This window comes from Bison bison, unplaced genomic scaffold, assembly GCF_000754665.1.
Source record: "Bison bison bison isolate TAMUID 2011002044 unplaced genomic scaffold, Bison_UMD1.0 scf7180017864039, whole genome shotgun sequence".
Lineage (NCBI taxonomy): Eukaryota > Metazoa > Chordata > Mammalia > Artiodactyla > Bovidae > Bison > Bison bison.
Window position 1 is genome coordinate 361,150 of NW_011494611.1, and position 16,369 is coordinate 377,518.

A 16,369-nucleotide genomic window follows, 5' to 3' on the forward strand; every position below is an offset into this window, starting at 1 on the left:
CCTTCTTTTCCCCACCCATGCCATGTGTCGCTTCAAACCTCAGGCTTCCTGCTGAAGAGACCTTGCTTCTCGCTGATCCCCTGAAGAACTCAGCCCCTCGATCTTCCTCAGATTCCACTCGGGGAAAACGCTTCCTTCTCGGCAATTAGACTAGCCCCGGACTCTGCTCCCTCTGACCTCAGATCTCACCCCGCTCAAAGCCTACTGCCCCCAGACTCTCTCAAATCACCTGAGATTCTGCACCCCGAATCTCATCGAGGCTCCCCAGTCCCTTCATACTGCCGAGCTTCTGCACCCTTGATCCTTCCAGGGCCCTCGGGTCCCCTCCCATCTCTCAGATGCTGCACCCGTCTCCCCTCAGGGCCCCACATTACCTCATACCTCCCGAGATGCTGCACCGCGAATCTCGGAACCCCTCGCTCCCCTTCCGGGCTGCATCTCCTCCGAGCTCCTCAGCCCCCGCGAGTTCGCCCCGAGCCTGCCTCTAGCCAACCCACCCCCGGCGCCCCCTCCCCACATACACCCACCACGGTCCTGCCCCTCAGACTCCCGGTCCCCCAGGCTCTGCCATTCTGGCGTGGACCGACAGCTGCACGCCGTCACAGCCCACCGTCGCGCCGCTCGGCCACCGCCCGCGACTCCGGCCCGCGGTCCCGCATCCCCCCACCCTCCCATCCCGCCCCCTACCTGACCGCCCGCGGCTCCGACGCGTCCGCCGCTGCCAGCCCACCGGCCCGCCGCCCTCTGCGCACGCGCCAACGTGGGCCTCTTGGCGGGCGCCAATTCGTAGAGCTGCCTGTCCGTCACCTCGACCCGCCCACCTCAAGGCATGCTGGGGGTTGTAGGCGGGCGGACCTGAGCTCGCGGCCCAACGGTCAGGTAACGGTGAGCTAACCCTCCGCAAAGAACTAGGTGTCTTGAGGACACGTATTTCAGTTTTCTGTCTCCGTTGTATGGTTGAAGAAACCGAGGCCCAAGTTCACTCAGCAAGTCGGGAGCTAAACCGGAACTCGTGTTTCGGAGTGCAGTCTGTGTCAACCCCTTCGCTAAACCGTAGCCTCCAGGAGTGGTCCTCAACCAAGGCTTGGCATCTCTCAGAAGACCTCTCTCCACCTCAGCTTTGCCATCTGATAAACGGGCCAAGGAAAGACCACAACGTTCACACGTTCACTCTGGGGCAAGCACAGAACCTGACTGCGTTTACAACCATAGTGCTTCTGGGCTCTTCTCCCGGTGATATACAGTGCAGCCTACAGATAAGCTTATATGATGAGCAAATTGCCTTTATGAAGGATTCCTACTCCTGCTCAGCTGGGAGGCTGACAGGGGAGGTAGACGTAGGAACACTCTCTGCAATCTATCCCTGCAGATTGAAGCTTCCCGGGAGCCTAAACCCAAGTCTAGTTTTGGGGCAGCCAGGAAAGGTAAGCATCTTCACAGGTGAGAGATGGTCTAGCCTGTTGGCTGGTGAGGACCTGTAGCCCCTGGAGAGTTTGGGGTCAGCTACAATCCCTGGCAGCTCAGAGGTAAAAACTCCCCCTGCCATGCAGGAGAGACAGGTTCAATCCCTGGGTTCGGAGGATATCCTGACGAATCCCCTGGAGAAGGAAATGGCAACCCACTCCAGTATTCTAGCCTGGGAGATCTCAGGTTCAGAGATTTGGGCTACAGTCCATGGGGTTGCAAGAGTCAGACACGACTTAGCAAGTAAACCACTACCACCACCACCACAGGTTCCTGTGGGTGACTATACAGTATAGCTTAGGAATAGGAAGAGGTTGGAAGGAGGATGGACTTGGATTTGATATCCAGGGTAGGTAAAGTGACTCTTCACAATGACAAAGCAACAACCACAAACAGTAACCTAAGTGTCGTGCTGCCATCAAACCCTTCACATGCACAGTTCACTTAATCTTCCCAATGACCCTGTGAGGTAAACAACTGATGCCCAGGTGATTAAAGTAACACGGCCCCATACTCATAAGCATTAAGCCCAGATTGGAACCTGATTCTGAGAACCCTGCCTCTCTTAACCATGATTAATCTCTCTGCCCATTTCTTTATTTCTAAGTGAAAATGAGGTTTGCTGTGGGATTAACGGAGGTTATTAATATATGGTGGTTTGCATTTAATTAAGGGTATGCTCACAGCATGCTCAGCAAGTAATTGCAAGTTGATGATTTCTCACAAAGCATATACCAGGTTGGGCTTTAATTACCCACTTCCCTGCGATTGTCACCAGTCCGCTGTGATCTCCCTGAAGGACAATGCCTGTTTGTTGTCGTATCTGTTAGCACTGTGTCCAGAACGTAGAAGTTGCTGAGTGAGTCAGACTCAGAAATGTGACCTTAGGCAAATCACATCCCGTCTAACCTAGAGTTATTTTAGCTGCAAAATAACTGAGTGGGGTCAATCGGATAAGAATGGACTGTTTTATGAACAGCAGCAATATACCAGGCACTCCATAGACTTTCTCCTATGTCACAATTAATCTTCTAAACAATGATTCAAGTAGGCATCAGTTTCTTTATCTTACAAAAGAAGCAACCGATGCTCAGCAAGATTAAATGACTTGTCTACAGTCACCTTCTGGAAAGGAGTACAAACCCAGGTCAGTTAGACCCATGACATGCTATAAACCTCTGTCCAAAGACTACCCAGACCAGCTATCTTTCTATTTTATTAAGTAAGTTTTGTTTTTAAGCCTCAAAAGAGAGGAGACGTGATATTTAGAAATGTCAACTTTAAAAATATTCACAACCTAAAAATTGAGAGCTGTATTTTATTTGGTGGAAACTTTTAGGACTTCAGGCCCAGGAGACAGTATCTCGAGAGATCCTGAATGAACTTCCTCTAAGAGGGGAGAGGAAGAACCAGGTTATATAGAAGTTTTATAGCAAAGGGCAGGTAGTCTGAACATCAAAAGATTATTGGCAATGAAAGAAAACCAGATATCCCACGTTAAGGAATTTAGAGCTTTTCTATGCATGGTATGGAGAGGGAAATGGCAACCCACTACAGTATTCTTACCTGGAGAATGCCATGGACAGAAGATCCTGGTGGGCTTACATGAGTCCATGGGGTCACAAAGAATCAATCAGGACCAGGTGACTAAACCAAACCAAAACAAAGCAGCAGCCTGGGAAGATGCAAGAGTCTGAACTCACTGAAATCACCCTTTTCGTGTGCATCTCCGCTATCAAGCCAGTATCCTGCGTTTCACATCCTGAGCTCTCTTGGGGCTCACTGTAGGGAGTGACTGCAGCCTGATGGATCTTCAGTCAGTTCAGTCGCTCAGTTGTGTCCGACTCTTTGCAACCCCATGACTCGCAGTACGCCAGGCCTCCCTGTGGGCAGGTATTCTTCTCCTTCCTGAGTGCCCTTAGGGCTCACCAACTCCTATTGGAGGGCTGCAATCACCGATAACTGTGACATCCTTGTTTACTGATACGGCAGGCGATATTCCATTTCTCAAGTTTCCCTGGTGGGTCAGATCCTAAGAATCTGTTTGCAATGCAGGAGACCTGGTTTGATTCCTGGGTTGGGAAGATGCCCTGGAGGAGGATTTGGCTACCCACTCCAGTATTCTTGCCTGGAGAATCCCATGGACAGAGGAGCCTGGTGGGCTACAGTTCATGGGGTCTCAAAGTGTTGGACACAACTGAGCGACTAAGCACACATTCCATTTCTCAGTTATTCAAGGAAAGCGGGGCAGTTGCTTGTCATGACCATGGAGCTTGGTCCTACTAAGGCAAAGACACTCAGGTGAGCTTTTCTGAGCAGCATTGCCAGTGAAAATGAGGGACTGCCCTCAGCCCTGGGTTTCTGTTGGAGACTTAGTGCAGCGGGTTTCACCAGAATGAGAAGGGGCCTCTCGAAGCCACTGTGTTGCAGGTAGGGGAGATGGGAGAGTTGAGACCTCACCTATACCTCCTCCTTAGACCAGGTGGGGAGTTAGCACCCTATTTGATGAAAATCACAGTTATAAGCCATAGTCTCAATTCAGGACTCATCCTATTTTTATACTGACCTTTCCCCTATCATCCTGGGTGTTCTTTCGAAGGAGTGGTGCTAAAGCTAAAACTCCAATACTTTGGCCACCTCATGCGAAGAGTTGACTCACTGGAAAAGACTCTGATGCTGGGAGGGATTGGGGGCAGGAGAAGAAGGGGACGACAGAGGATGAGATGGCTGGATGGCATCACCGACTCAATGGACATGAGTTTGGGTGAACTCCGGGAGTTGGTGATGGACAGGGAGGCCTGGCATGCTGCCATTCATGGGGTCGCAAAGAGTTGGACATGACTGAGCGGCTGAACTGAACTGAACTTCCCCTATCATAGAGAAGAGCCAATGGTACTCCTGACAGTCTGGGGGTGTAATCCAATTATGTGTTCGAAAAGCAAACAACAAAAACCTTTCTTTTCTCTTAAAAAAAAAAAACAAAATAAAAAAGAAACTGTTTGCCTTAAAAAAATGTTTAAATTACTCACAAGTTAATTACCTTGCTTCCCACAAAAATCTCCAAGTAAAATAAACACCCTAGGGAAATGCATTTATTTTAATCTTCTGGCTTTGCATATCCTTGACACATTATTAGTTTTCCACATACAGAGACATTTTAAAAATACTGTATGTGGAGTACTTTATTCAGCATTTTACCATAACTTTTTTTTTTTTCCATTTAACATTCATACCACTTGTATCAGTTTCCTTGGCCTGTTGTAACAGAGAGTCACAGACTGGGTGGGGTGAAACAGGGAAATGTATTCCCTCACTGTTCCGGAGGCTAGAAGTCTGAAATCAATGTGGCAGTGGGGCAAGACGTACTCTGAACTCTCTAGGGAGGAGCCTCACATTTCTCTTCCAGCTTCTGGTGACCCCAGGTGTTCCTTGGTTCATGGTAACAAAACTCCAGTCTCAGCCTCCAGCTGCATATAGTCATTTTTTTCCCCCTGTGTGTCTCTGTCTTTACATGGCATTCTCTTTGTGTGGATCTCTGTTGACTGAAAAAAAAAAAAAGCACAGCCTAAAAGTTGAGAATTTTATTTTACTTGGCCGACAATCTGAGGACTGAAGCTCAGAAGACAGTGTCTCTGATAGCCCTGAGGGCTGCTCACAAGAAGTAAGGGAGGAACCAGGATAGATAGTAGCTTTGCAACAAAATCCAGATAGTTGGAACATCAAAAGATTATGGTTAAAGAAAACCTGAGTTTTGAGTTAGTGAATTTACTGCTCTTTTATGTATGAGAAGATATGAGAATCTGGGTTCATTGAAAGCATTCCTTCGATTTGCACCTGACCTGTCTAGGGCCAGTAGCCTGCTTTTCTCTATCCTGAATCCCCTCAGGGTCTTTAGTTGGAGGTGGTCAGCAACAACTGCTGACCTGATGGCTGCAATATCCTTTGTCTACTGATGCAGCAGGCAACATTTTTCATTCACATCTGTATCTTCTTATAGGGACACCTGTCCTATTAGATTATGATCTCCACGTTGCCCAATTAAAACTCCAGGGTGACTTCATCTTAACTAATTCCTCTGCAACAACCTTATTTTTAAATAGTCATATACTGACATTCTGGAGGTTAGGGACGGGGGAGCCTGGTGGGCTTCCATCTATGGGGTCGCACAGAGTCGGACACGACTGAAGCGACTTAGCAGCAGCAGCAGCAGGATTTCAGTATATCTTTTTTTTTGGGGGGGGGACACAATTTAACTGATAACATCCCCTTATCAGCTAAGTACTGCTTTCTGCATTTATAAGACAATCTGCAGTTTAACCTCTCATTTATTCTCTTTAAAATAGTGATAACAGTGGCTAACTCATAGCATTGTTGGGAACAAAATAAGATAGGGATGTTAAGTACTTTAATATTAGGATACTGCCTAATGTGCAGTAGTGTTCATTGCGTTGCATTTATTATTATTAGGTTTGCTTATTAAGTCCATCATTGTGCAGTGCAGGGCTTCGGAGTCAGACAAACCTGGGTTGGAACCCCAGTTCCACCCACCTGAAAGGTCATTTTGGGGGAATAGATTAAATGATTTGAAGTGATATTTGGGAATTTGCTGCAACTGACAAACTGGGTAACCTTGGACAACTTACCTAGCCTTTCTGTACTTAATTTTCAACCTCTGCAAAATGGGAATAATAGTAGTAGGTGGCATTGGTGGTAAAGAACCTGCCTGCCAATGCAGGGGACATGAGATGTGGGTTCAATCCCTGGGTTGGGAAGATCCCCTGGCAACCCACTCCAGTATTCTGGCCTGGAGAATCCCCATGGACAGAGGAGGTGGCGGGCTACAGTCTGTGGGGTCGCAGAGTTGGACATGACTGAGCGACTAAGCACACATACGCCTCATGTTGTCAGTGGTAGATGATTTAATAGATGTAAAGTGTTTAGAGCCCTACCCGAGTTAGTGCTCTGTGAACAATAACTGTTGTTGTCATTATTATTATTACTGTTACGACAAAGGGGCTTCCCTAGTGGCTGAGTCGATAAACAATCTGCCTCCAATTCAGGAAACCTGAGTTCGCTCCCTGGGTCAGGAAGATGCCCTGGAGAAGGGAACGGCAACCTACTCCAGTATTATTTATTGCCTGGAGAATTCCGTGGATAGAGGAGCCTGGTGGGCTACAGTCCATGGGGTCACAAGGAGTCGGACACGACTGAGCGGCCAACACACACATTATAGCAAAATGTTCTCTTTTGCTTCGCATGCTAGCAGCTGAATGCTGAGGCAAGAGATAAATGCCTTGTTTATGCAAAATAAAGTAGAAAATCTAAGGAATTAAAACTCTAATGCATCCTAACCAATTTGTCTGAGTCTAGAAATTTATAACTGCTAGAATTTTCATGAAATAATGGAAAATTTTATCTACATATCTATATTGCTTATACTTATCACCAGATAACAAACTACCCCCAAACTTCTGTGCTTTACAACAACACAGATTTCTCATCTCACAGGTTCTGTGAGTGAGGAATCTGAGCACAGCTGAACTGGATCTGCTTCACGGTCTGTCACGAGGCTTCAGTCAAGTTATTGACCAGGGCTGGGGTCTCAGCTGAAAGTTTTGGGAAGGATCAGTCTCTAAAATCACTTGGTTGTGGTTGGACCGAGGACTTCGTTTCCTTGCTGGCTTTTTGGCTGGAGGCTGCCCTCAGCTCCTTGCCCCAGCTGCTGCTGCTAAGTCGCTTCAGCCGTGTTTGACTCTGTGCGACGCCATAGACGGCAGCCCACCAGGCTCCTCTGTCCCTGGGATTCTCCAGGCAAGAATACTGGCGTGGGTTGCCATTTCCTTCTCCTCCTTGCCCCAGGAGCCTCTCCAAAACAGCTTGTTTCATCAAAACCAGCAAAAGAGAGGTCACAGTCTTTTGTTACCTGATCACAGAAGTGGCACTTCTCAATGTTGCTGTATTCTATTGGCTGAAAGCAAATTACTCAAGTGGAAGGTTATAACCAGCAGTGTGTATCAGGAGGTAAGATCATCACGGGTCGTCATAGAGCCTCCTTCCCTCTGACTCACCTCTCCCCATCCCTCTCTCCTTTCTTCTCTCCCTCTCTCAGTCTTATTCTACTTATGTCCATTTCTGTCCTTCCATCTGTCTGTCACGTGTCTACTCTCTGCTGAAACTGACTCTAATCTCTGTATGCCCTAGTCGATCCTTATGTGTTTCTCAACCTAGCCTACACTCGATACCTAGTAGATGCTCAGCAAATGTTTGAATTTGATTTAAATTTACAGCATAAAAGAATTTTTAAAGGGTCAACTTTATCCAACACCTTAATATAATCCTTATGTTGGTTATATTCATGTAAGTGTAAATATTTACCAAGTTCCTTTTTAATCTGTTCTTACATACTTATGAGAAATTAAAAAAGCTTGTGAGACATAACAGTTCTTACATACTGTTCTTACATACAACATTATTATTTTTCTAATATGGAATAATGTTTGAAATCCTATAAACTGGCTCCATAATAACTTGTCAAATTGACAAGCCCATTTTTAAACATTTAACCATCACAAGTAAGACCGTGTAAATGTCCTTACACAGGGAGGTTTTGTGCTTTCCTTTGTTTTGATTTATTTCTTTGTACTGATATGGAAACAGCTGGTTTAGGACTTTGAATCTTTATTTTAGCATAATGCACACTTCCATGCATGGACCAGATCGAGTCTGTAGTGGTCTGAACTTGTGTGGATAAAGTGTTACTGAATCAAACCTGGGTCTGCTTGCCCATGGGCAATAAAGCCAATCTGCAGACACAGGTTGTGTGAAGCAAAGTGCAGTGTTTATTGCAGGGCACAGGGCAAGGGGTCCAGGTATTTAGTGCTCAAAAGTCTGGAACACCCCAGTGGGTTTCAGGGAAAGGTTCTTAAAGACAAGGTGAAGGCGGGGTGGGGTTGTAGGGTATGTGATCAGCTTTGTAGGCATTCCTCTAATTGATAAGGTAATCCAGAGTCAATATCATTGGCTGTCTCGATTCAACCCATCTGGGGACCATGTGCTTGTGGGCAGTGTGAAGTTAACTTTTTCCATCTGGGAGCAGGTTTCAGTATCTGCAAAACAGCTCAAAGGATATGGCTCAGAATATTATCTATAGACCTTAAGGAACTACTTGACTTTGTTTAATGGCTAAATTATTTTTTTCTCTTACTAGACTGTTTTCCTTTCTTTCTGCTTTCCCTCACTTCCCTGATTAAATTTACTCTTTGGAAATTGGAAGTGGTCAAGCAGGAGATGGCAAGAGTGAACACTGACATTTTAGGAATCAGTAAACTAAAATGAACCAGAATCAGTTCAGTTCAGTCGCTCAGATGTGTCCGACTCTTTGTGACCCCATGAATTGCAGCACGCCAGGCCTCCCTGTCCATCACCAACTCCCGGAGTTCACTCAGACTCACGTCCATCGAGTCAGTGATGCCATCCAGCCATCTCATCCTCTGTTGTCCCCTTCTCCTCTTGCCCCCAATCCCTCCCAGCATCAGAATCTTTTCCAATGAGTCAACTCTTCACATGAGGTGGCCAAAGTACTGGAGTTTCAGCTTTAGCATCATTCCTTCCAAAGAAATCCCAGAGCTGATCTCCTTCAGAATGGACTGGTTGGATCTCCTTGCATCCAAGGGACTCTCAAGAAACTTCTCCAACACCACAGTTCAAAAGCAGCAATTCTTCAGCGCTCAGCCTTCTTCACAGTCCAACTCTCACATCCATACATGACCACAGGAAAAACCATAGCCTTGACTAGACGGACCTTTGTTGGCAAAGTAATGTTTCTGCTTTTGAATATGCTATCTAGGTTGGTCATAACTTTCCTTCCAAGGAGTAAGCATCTTTTAATTTCATGGCTGCAGTCACCATCTGCAGTGATTTTCAAGCCCCCAAAAATAAAGTCTGACACTGTTTTCACTAGGTGAATTTAATTCTGATGACTGTTATGGCTACTACTGTGGGCAAGTATCCCTTAGAAGAAATGGAGTAGCCATCATAGTCAACAAAATAGTCCGAAATGCAGTACTTGGTGCAATCTCAAAAACGACAGAATGATCTCTGTTCATTTTCAAGGCAAACCATTTGATTTCACAGTAATCCAAGTCTATGCCCCAATCACTAATGCCAAAGAAGCTGAAGTTGAACGGTTCTATGGTAACCTACAAGACCTTCTAGAAGTAACACCAAAGAAAGATGTTTTTTTCATCATAGGGGACTGGAATGCAAAAGTAGGAAGTCAAGAAATACCTGGAGTAACAGGCAAATTTGCCCTTGGAGTACATGATGAAGCAGGGCAAAGGCTAATAGAGTTTTGTCAAGAGAACGCACTGGTCATAGCAAACACCCTCTCCCAACGACACAAGAGAAAACTCTACACATGGACATCACCAGATGGTCAACACTGAAATCAGATTGATTATATTCTTTGCAGCCAAAGCTGGAGAAGCTCTATACAGTCAGCAAAAACAAGACGGGGAGCTGACTTTGGCTCAGATCATGAATTCCTTGTTGCAAAATTTAGACCTAAATTGAAGAAAGTAGGGAAAACCGCCAGACCATTCAGGTATGACCTAAATCAAATCCCTTACGATTATACAGTAGAAGTGACAAACAGATTGAAGGGATGAGATCTGGTAGACAGAGTGCCTGAAGAACTATGGACGGAGGTTCGTCACATTGTACAGAAGGCGATGATCAAAACCATCCCCAAGAAGAAGAAACACAAAAAGGCAAAATGCTTGTTTGGGGAGGACTTACAAACAGCTGTGAAAAGAAGAGAAGCAAAAGGCAAAGGAGAAGAGGAAAGATATAAGCATCTGAATGCAGAGTTCCAAAGAATGGCAAGGAGAGATAAGGAAGCCTTCTTCAGTGATCAGTGCAAAGAAATAGAGGAAAACAATGGGAAAGACTAGCGATCTCTTCAAGAAAATCAGAGATACCAAGGGAACATTTCATGCAAAGATGAGCTCGATAAAGGACAGAAATGGTATGGACCTAACAGAAGCAGAAGATATTAAGACGGGGTGGCAAGAATACACAGAAGAACTGTACAAAAAACATCTTCATGACCTAGATAACCATGATGATGTGATCACTAGAGCCAGACATCCTGGAATGCAAAATCAAATGGGCCTTAGGAAGCATCACTATAAGCAAAGCTAGTGGAGGTGATGGAATTCTAGCTGAGCTACTTCAAGTCCTAAAAGATGATACTGTGAAAGTGCTGCACTCAATATGTCAGCAAATTTGGAAAACTCAGCAGTGGCCACAGGACTGGAAAAGGTCAGTTTTCATTCCAATCCCAAAGAAAGGCAATGCCCAAGAATGCTCAAACTACCTCACAATTGCACTCCTCTCACACGCTAGTAAAGTAATGCTCAAAATTCTCCAAGCAAGACTTCAACAGTATGTGAACCAAGAACCTCCAGATGTTCAAGCTGAATTTAGAAAAGGTATAGGAACCAGAGACCAAATTGCCAACATCTGTTGGATCATCAAAAAAAAAGAGAGTTCCAGAAAAACATCTACTGTGCTTTATTGATTATGCCAAAGGCTTTGACTGTGTGCATCTCAATAAACTGTGGAAAACTCTGAAAGAGATGGGAATACCAGACTACCTTACCTGCCTCCTGAGAAATCTGTATTCAGGTCAAAAAGCAAGAGTCAGAACTGGACATGGAACAATGGACTGGTTCCGAATTGGGAAGGGAGTAGGTCAAGGTTGTATATTGTCACCCTGCTTATTCAACTTATATGCAGAGTACATCATGAGAAATGCTGGGCTTGATGAAGCACAAACTGGAATCAACATTGCTGGGAGAAATATCAGTAACCTCAGATATGCAGATGACACCACCCTTATGGCAGAAAGTGAAGAAGAACTAAAGAGCCTCTTGATGAAAGTGAAAGGAGAGTGAAAAAGCTGATTTAAAACTCAGCATTCAAAAAACGAAGATCATGGCATCTGGTCCCATCACTTCATGGCAAATAGATGGGGAAACAATGGAAACAGTGACAGACTTTGTTTTGTTGATCTCCAAAATCATTGCAGATGGTGACTGCAGCCATGAAATTAAAAGGCACTTGCTCCTTGGAAGAGGAGCTGTGACCAACCTAGACAACAGATTAAAAAGCAGACGTTATTTTGCCAACAAAGGTCCATCTAGTCAAAGCTATGGTTTTTCCAGTAGTCATGTATGGACTTGAGGACTGGACCATAAAGAATGAACGCCAAAGAATTTATGCTTTTGACCAGTGGTGTTGGAGAAGACTCTTGAGAGTCCCTTGGACTGCAAGGAGATCCAACCATTCAGTCCTGAATATTCATTGGAAGGACTGATGCTGAAACTCCAATACTTTGGCCTTCTGATGCAAAGAACTGACTCATTGGAATAGACCTGGATGCTGGGCAAGATTGAAGGCAGGAGGAGAAGGAGACGCCAGACTATGAGATGGTTGAATGGCATCACAGACTCAATGGACATAAGTTTGAGCAGGCTCCAGGAGTTGGTGATGGACAGGGAGGCCTGGCATTACTACAGTCCATGGGGTCACAAAGAGTCGGACAGGACTGAGCAACTGAACTGAAGCCCCTCTGTCCATGGGATTTCCCAGGCAAGAATAATGGAGTGGGTTGTCATTTCCTTCTCTAAGGGATATTCCCATCCCAGAGATCGAACCCATGTCTCTTGCTTCTCCTGCATTGGCAGGTGGATTGTTTACCACTGAACCATCAGGGAAGCCTTTTTCTAAAAAATGTGTGCTCAGTTTGTCCAGCTCTTTGTGATTCCATGGACTATAACCTGCCATGTGCTTCTGTCCATGGAATTTTCCAGGCAAGAATGCTAGAGCGGGTTGCCATTTCCTACTCCAGGGGATCTGCCAACCCAGAGCTCAAACCCACATCTCTTGCACTGACAGGTAGATTCTTTACCATGAGTGCCACCTAGAAAGACCCTTTCTAAGAGTAGGAAAATATTATTATTTTTAAAAATTAAATTAGTTGATTTACAATATTGCATTAGCTTCTGCTATACAGCAAGGTGATTTAGTATGTGTATTTTTTCAGGTTATTTTCCATTATAGGTTATTATGGCATTTTTGAAAAAACATAATATAGGTGAGGAAAGTACATTTAGAATAAAGCGTCAGGTGAGTACATAATATAGGTGCTACTCCCCAGCAATAATTGCCTTTACTGATGTTGTGTAATACTTCTGGCGACCCACTTTTTTTCAGTGTTTTATTGAGAAAAGAACACATACAAGGAGAGAAAATGGGATAGTGAATCATTTTGTGCCCGTCACCCTGCAAATATTGTTGTCAATATTTTGCCAGTGTTGCTTCAGCCATTTCTCACCTTTAGTTTGCTTTTTTGCTTCTGGAGTCTTTTAAAGTAAACCCCAGATATCCTATCATCCCTCCTGTAAATACAGTATGCATCTCTAACAGATCATTATGCTTTAACATCATCTCAACATCATTATCACATCTAGCAGTTCATGTTCAAATTCCCCTAATTACTTCAAAATATCTTTGTATAGTAGATATGTTTAAATAAGGATCAAAATGTCTCCATACTGTATTGCTGCTGCCAAGTTGCTTCAGTCGTGTCCGACTCTGTGTGACCCCATAAACGGCAGCCCACCAGGCTCCCCCGTCCCTGGGATTCTCCAGGCAAGAACACTGGAGTGGGTTGCCATTTCCTTCTCCAATGTGTGCAAGTGAAAAGTGAAAGTGAAGTCACTCAGTCGTGTCCAACTCTTAGCGACCCCAGGGACTGCAGCCCACCAGGCTCCTCTGTCCATGGGATTTTCCAGGCAGGAGTACTGGAGTGGGGTGCCATTGCCCTCTACCCACACTGTACTAGGTCTCTTTTAATCTGTAATGCGTTGGAGAAGGAAAGGGCAACCCACTCCAGTGTTCTTGCCTGGAGAATCCCAGGGACAGGGGAGCCTGATGGGCTGCTGTCTATGGGGTCAGACAGAGTCGGACACGACTGAAGCGACTTGGCAGCAGCAGCAGTTATCTATAATTCTACCTATGCTAGTATTTCTTGAAGACATTGACTCATTTTTTTCTTTTTATATTTTCTAATTTTTTAAAAATAATTTTCCACTTCTCAGATTTACCTGATGACTTACCCATGGAGTTTTAAAACTTGTTATTCTCTCCTAAAGATTCGTCACTAATTATTTTGTCCCTTGGACTTTTGTAGAATAATGAAAACCCTAGACTGCCTTCTCAGAGAAATGGTTTCAAATGAATAAAATGAAGTATAACTATATCTTTATGATTTCTTTCTTTTGTAGACCATTGTGTTTCATTTTACCAAATGTGCAATGTAGCAAAGCATGTGCTCCTTTATATAGGACAAGATCTAGTTGAGAGTCTAGCAACTATCATGATTTCTAAATAGTGTTTAATGTAAATGTTTAGAGATATTTGTAACAACTCTACTGTGATAAAAATATGTGAGTTTGATTGCATCAGAGCCATAGGAAGTGCTACTATACTGTAGTTGCCTGCATTCATAATTTAAGGTTCTAAATTGGATTTAGAGGATACTGAAAATAAAGATTTTTTTGGCCTCTCTACTGGGCATGAGGGATCTTAGTTCCCAGACCAAGGATCAAAACCATGTCCCCTGTAGTGGATGTGCAGAGTCTTAACCATTAGACTGCCATGGAAGTTCCAGGATGTACATTTTTTCCATATATGAATTTATAGACCATTGAATTCTATCCACATGCCTAATCACCAGCTGGAGTTTACAGATTGTGTCATGTAGTTCCTGTGGCATCATATCATATTAATGTCTGCTTGTTACTTTTAGTGAAGGTAAGGTTGAGCGGCTTGAGGTGCTGTGAATTTGACCCATTCATTAGAACATTTCCCATTGGCCTTTCTCCTAATGGTTTTTAGCATTCAGTGAAAGCTGCCTGGATGTATTATTTTATTAGGATTGCAAAATGGTAATTTTCTAATTCTGTCATTCTTCCGCTTGTATTAACTGCAATACTTGCATAAAGTAAGTTGTGGTTACCTTGAAATCCAGTTCATGTGGTAATATCTTAACTACTACTTGATTTTCTTTTACCAATTTTCAGAGTAATGAGCTGATCCCTGAGGCATCCCCAGTGGTGAACAGAGAATTTTTGTTTGTTTTTGCAGCTTGGGTTTTGGCTATGGCTTTGGTTTGAGGAACGCTATGAATTACAGGAAATGCATTTATCTGATCTATTTTAATCAGTCATTGTTCACTTTGTTCAACATTTGGCCTGTGTGAGCCCCTCTAAATTGGTCTCCCTGTCATTTTGAAATGACCACATTGGTGTTTGGCAGCAGTATTTGGCACAGCAAGATATCCTAGGCTCAGCTTGTACCATACCTATCCCAGACTTAGAATAAGGAATGTTTCCAAGAATCTTGTGTTCCTTTTAGTGGAAAATTATATTTAAAAACAAGAATCTGGGTATTAAGGGTATTTATTGTTGTTAGGTTACCATTACTTTCAAGCCTTTTCAGCAGACAGAGATATGAAATGTTTATTTTTTTTTGAAAGAGAAAAATCATTAGTGTATATATATGATTTCCAATAGAAATTTCAAGGTGCAGAATTTTTCTCAACTCCTTTGACTTTATTCCCTAATTGGCTATTTCTTACGTGTGATAATCTTAGTTCGTAGTGGTGGTAACATAATGGCTTGTTTGCTATAGCTCACAGAATACACACAGTAGTCTCAAAATAGCAACACCAATATTACACATAGCAGTAAGCCCAATGCATCTAGTTTAGGATTTATTTGCAGAACATTTTTTTTTCCCTTTGGACTGTTTCTCACTAAGCATGTAAAATCAAAATACTGCGCTTTAACCCTTACAACGATTTTCTCTGTAGCTATGCCAACACTTTGATATATAGCTGGATATGTACATTTAAAATTTGCATATAATTTGTACAGATTGTTTTGCTTTTTTGATTAAAAAAAATGCTGTAAAAATTTGTGGTTCCAAAGCTAAAACTTATAAAGCAAAATTCACTAAGAAAACTTCGGCTTCAATCCTTGTTCCCTTGATCCTATTTCCTCACTCCCCCAGTAGGTAACTTTTTTTTTTTTAATTTAATTAATTTTTTTTTTTTCTGGTTGTCCTGGGTCTTGGGTGCTGCACATGTGCTTTCTCCAGTTGTGACAAGTGCGGACTGCCGTTCGTTGCAGTGTGAAGGCTTCTCACTGCTGTGACGTGTCTTGTTGTGGAACACGGGCTTCAGGCATGCAGGCTTCAGCAATGCAGCACGGGCTCAGTAGTTGTGGTGAATGCGCTTCATTGCTTCAGGGCATGTGGAATCTGCCTGGACTAGGAATCGAATCCTTGTCCCCTGCTTTGACAAGCGGATTCTTATCCACTATGCTCTATACAGTCAGCAAAAACAAGACCAGGAGCTGACTGTGGCTCAGACCATGGACTCCTTATTGCCAAATTCAGGCTTAAATGAAGAAAGTAGGGAAAACCACTAGACCATTCAGGTATGACCTAAATCAAATCCCTTATGATTATACAGTGGAAGTGAGAAATAGATTTAAGGGCCTAGATCTGATAGATAGAGTGCCTGATGAGCTATGGAATGAGGTTCGTGACACTGTACAGGAGACAGGGATCAAGTCCATCCCCATGGAAAAGAAATGCAAAAAAGCAAAATGGCTGTCTGGGGAGGCCTTACAAATAGCTGCAAAAAAAAGAGAAGTGAAAAGCAAAGGAGAAAAGGAAAGATATAAACATCTGAATGCAGAGTTCCAAAGAATAGCAAGAAGAGATAAGAAAGCCTTCTTCAGTGATCAATGCAAAGAAATAGAGGAAAACAACA

General features: G+C 43.7%; 2 protein-coding genes across 2 annotated transcripts in view; one reads left to right on the top strand and one right to left on the bottom strand.

Annotated features, from left to right (window-relative positions):
• The window catches only part of TRIM32 (tripartite motif containing 32), an 11,525-nt gene extending 11,042 nt beyond the window's left edge, over window positions 1-483 (bottom strand). The window contains 1 exon segment of the mRNA XM_010835129.1: window positions 382-483. The gene's annotated coding sequence lies outside the window, so the exon portion shown is untranslated.
• Window positions 1-16,369, top strand: part of LOC104985123 (astrotactin-2) — a 553,919-nt gene that overhangs the window by 318,761 nt on the left and 218,789 nt on the right. The window lies entirely within an intron of this gene.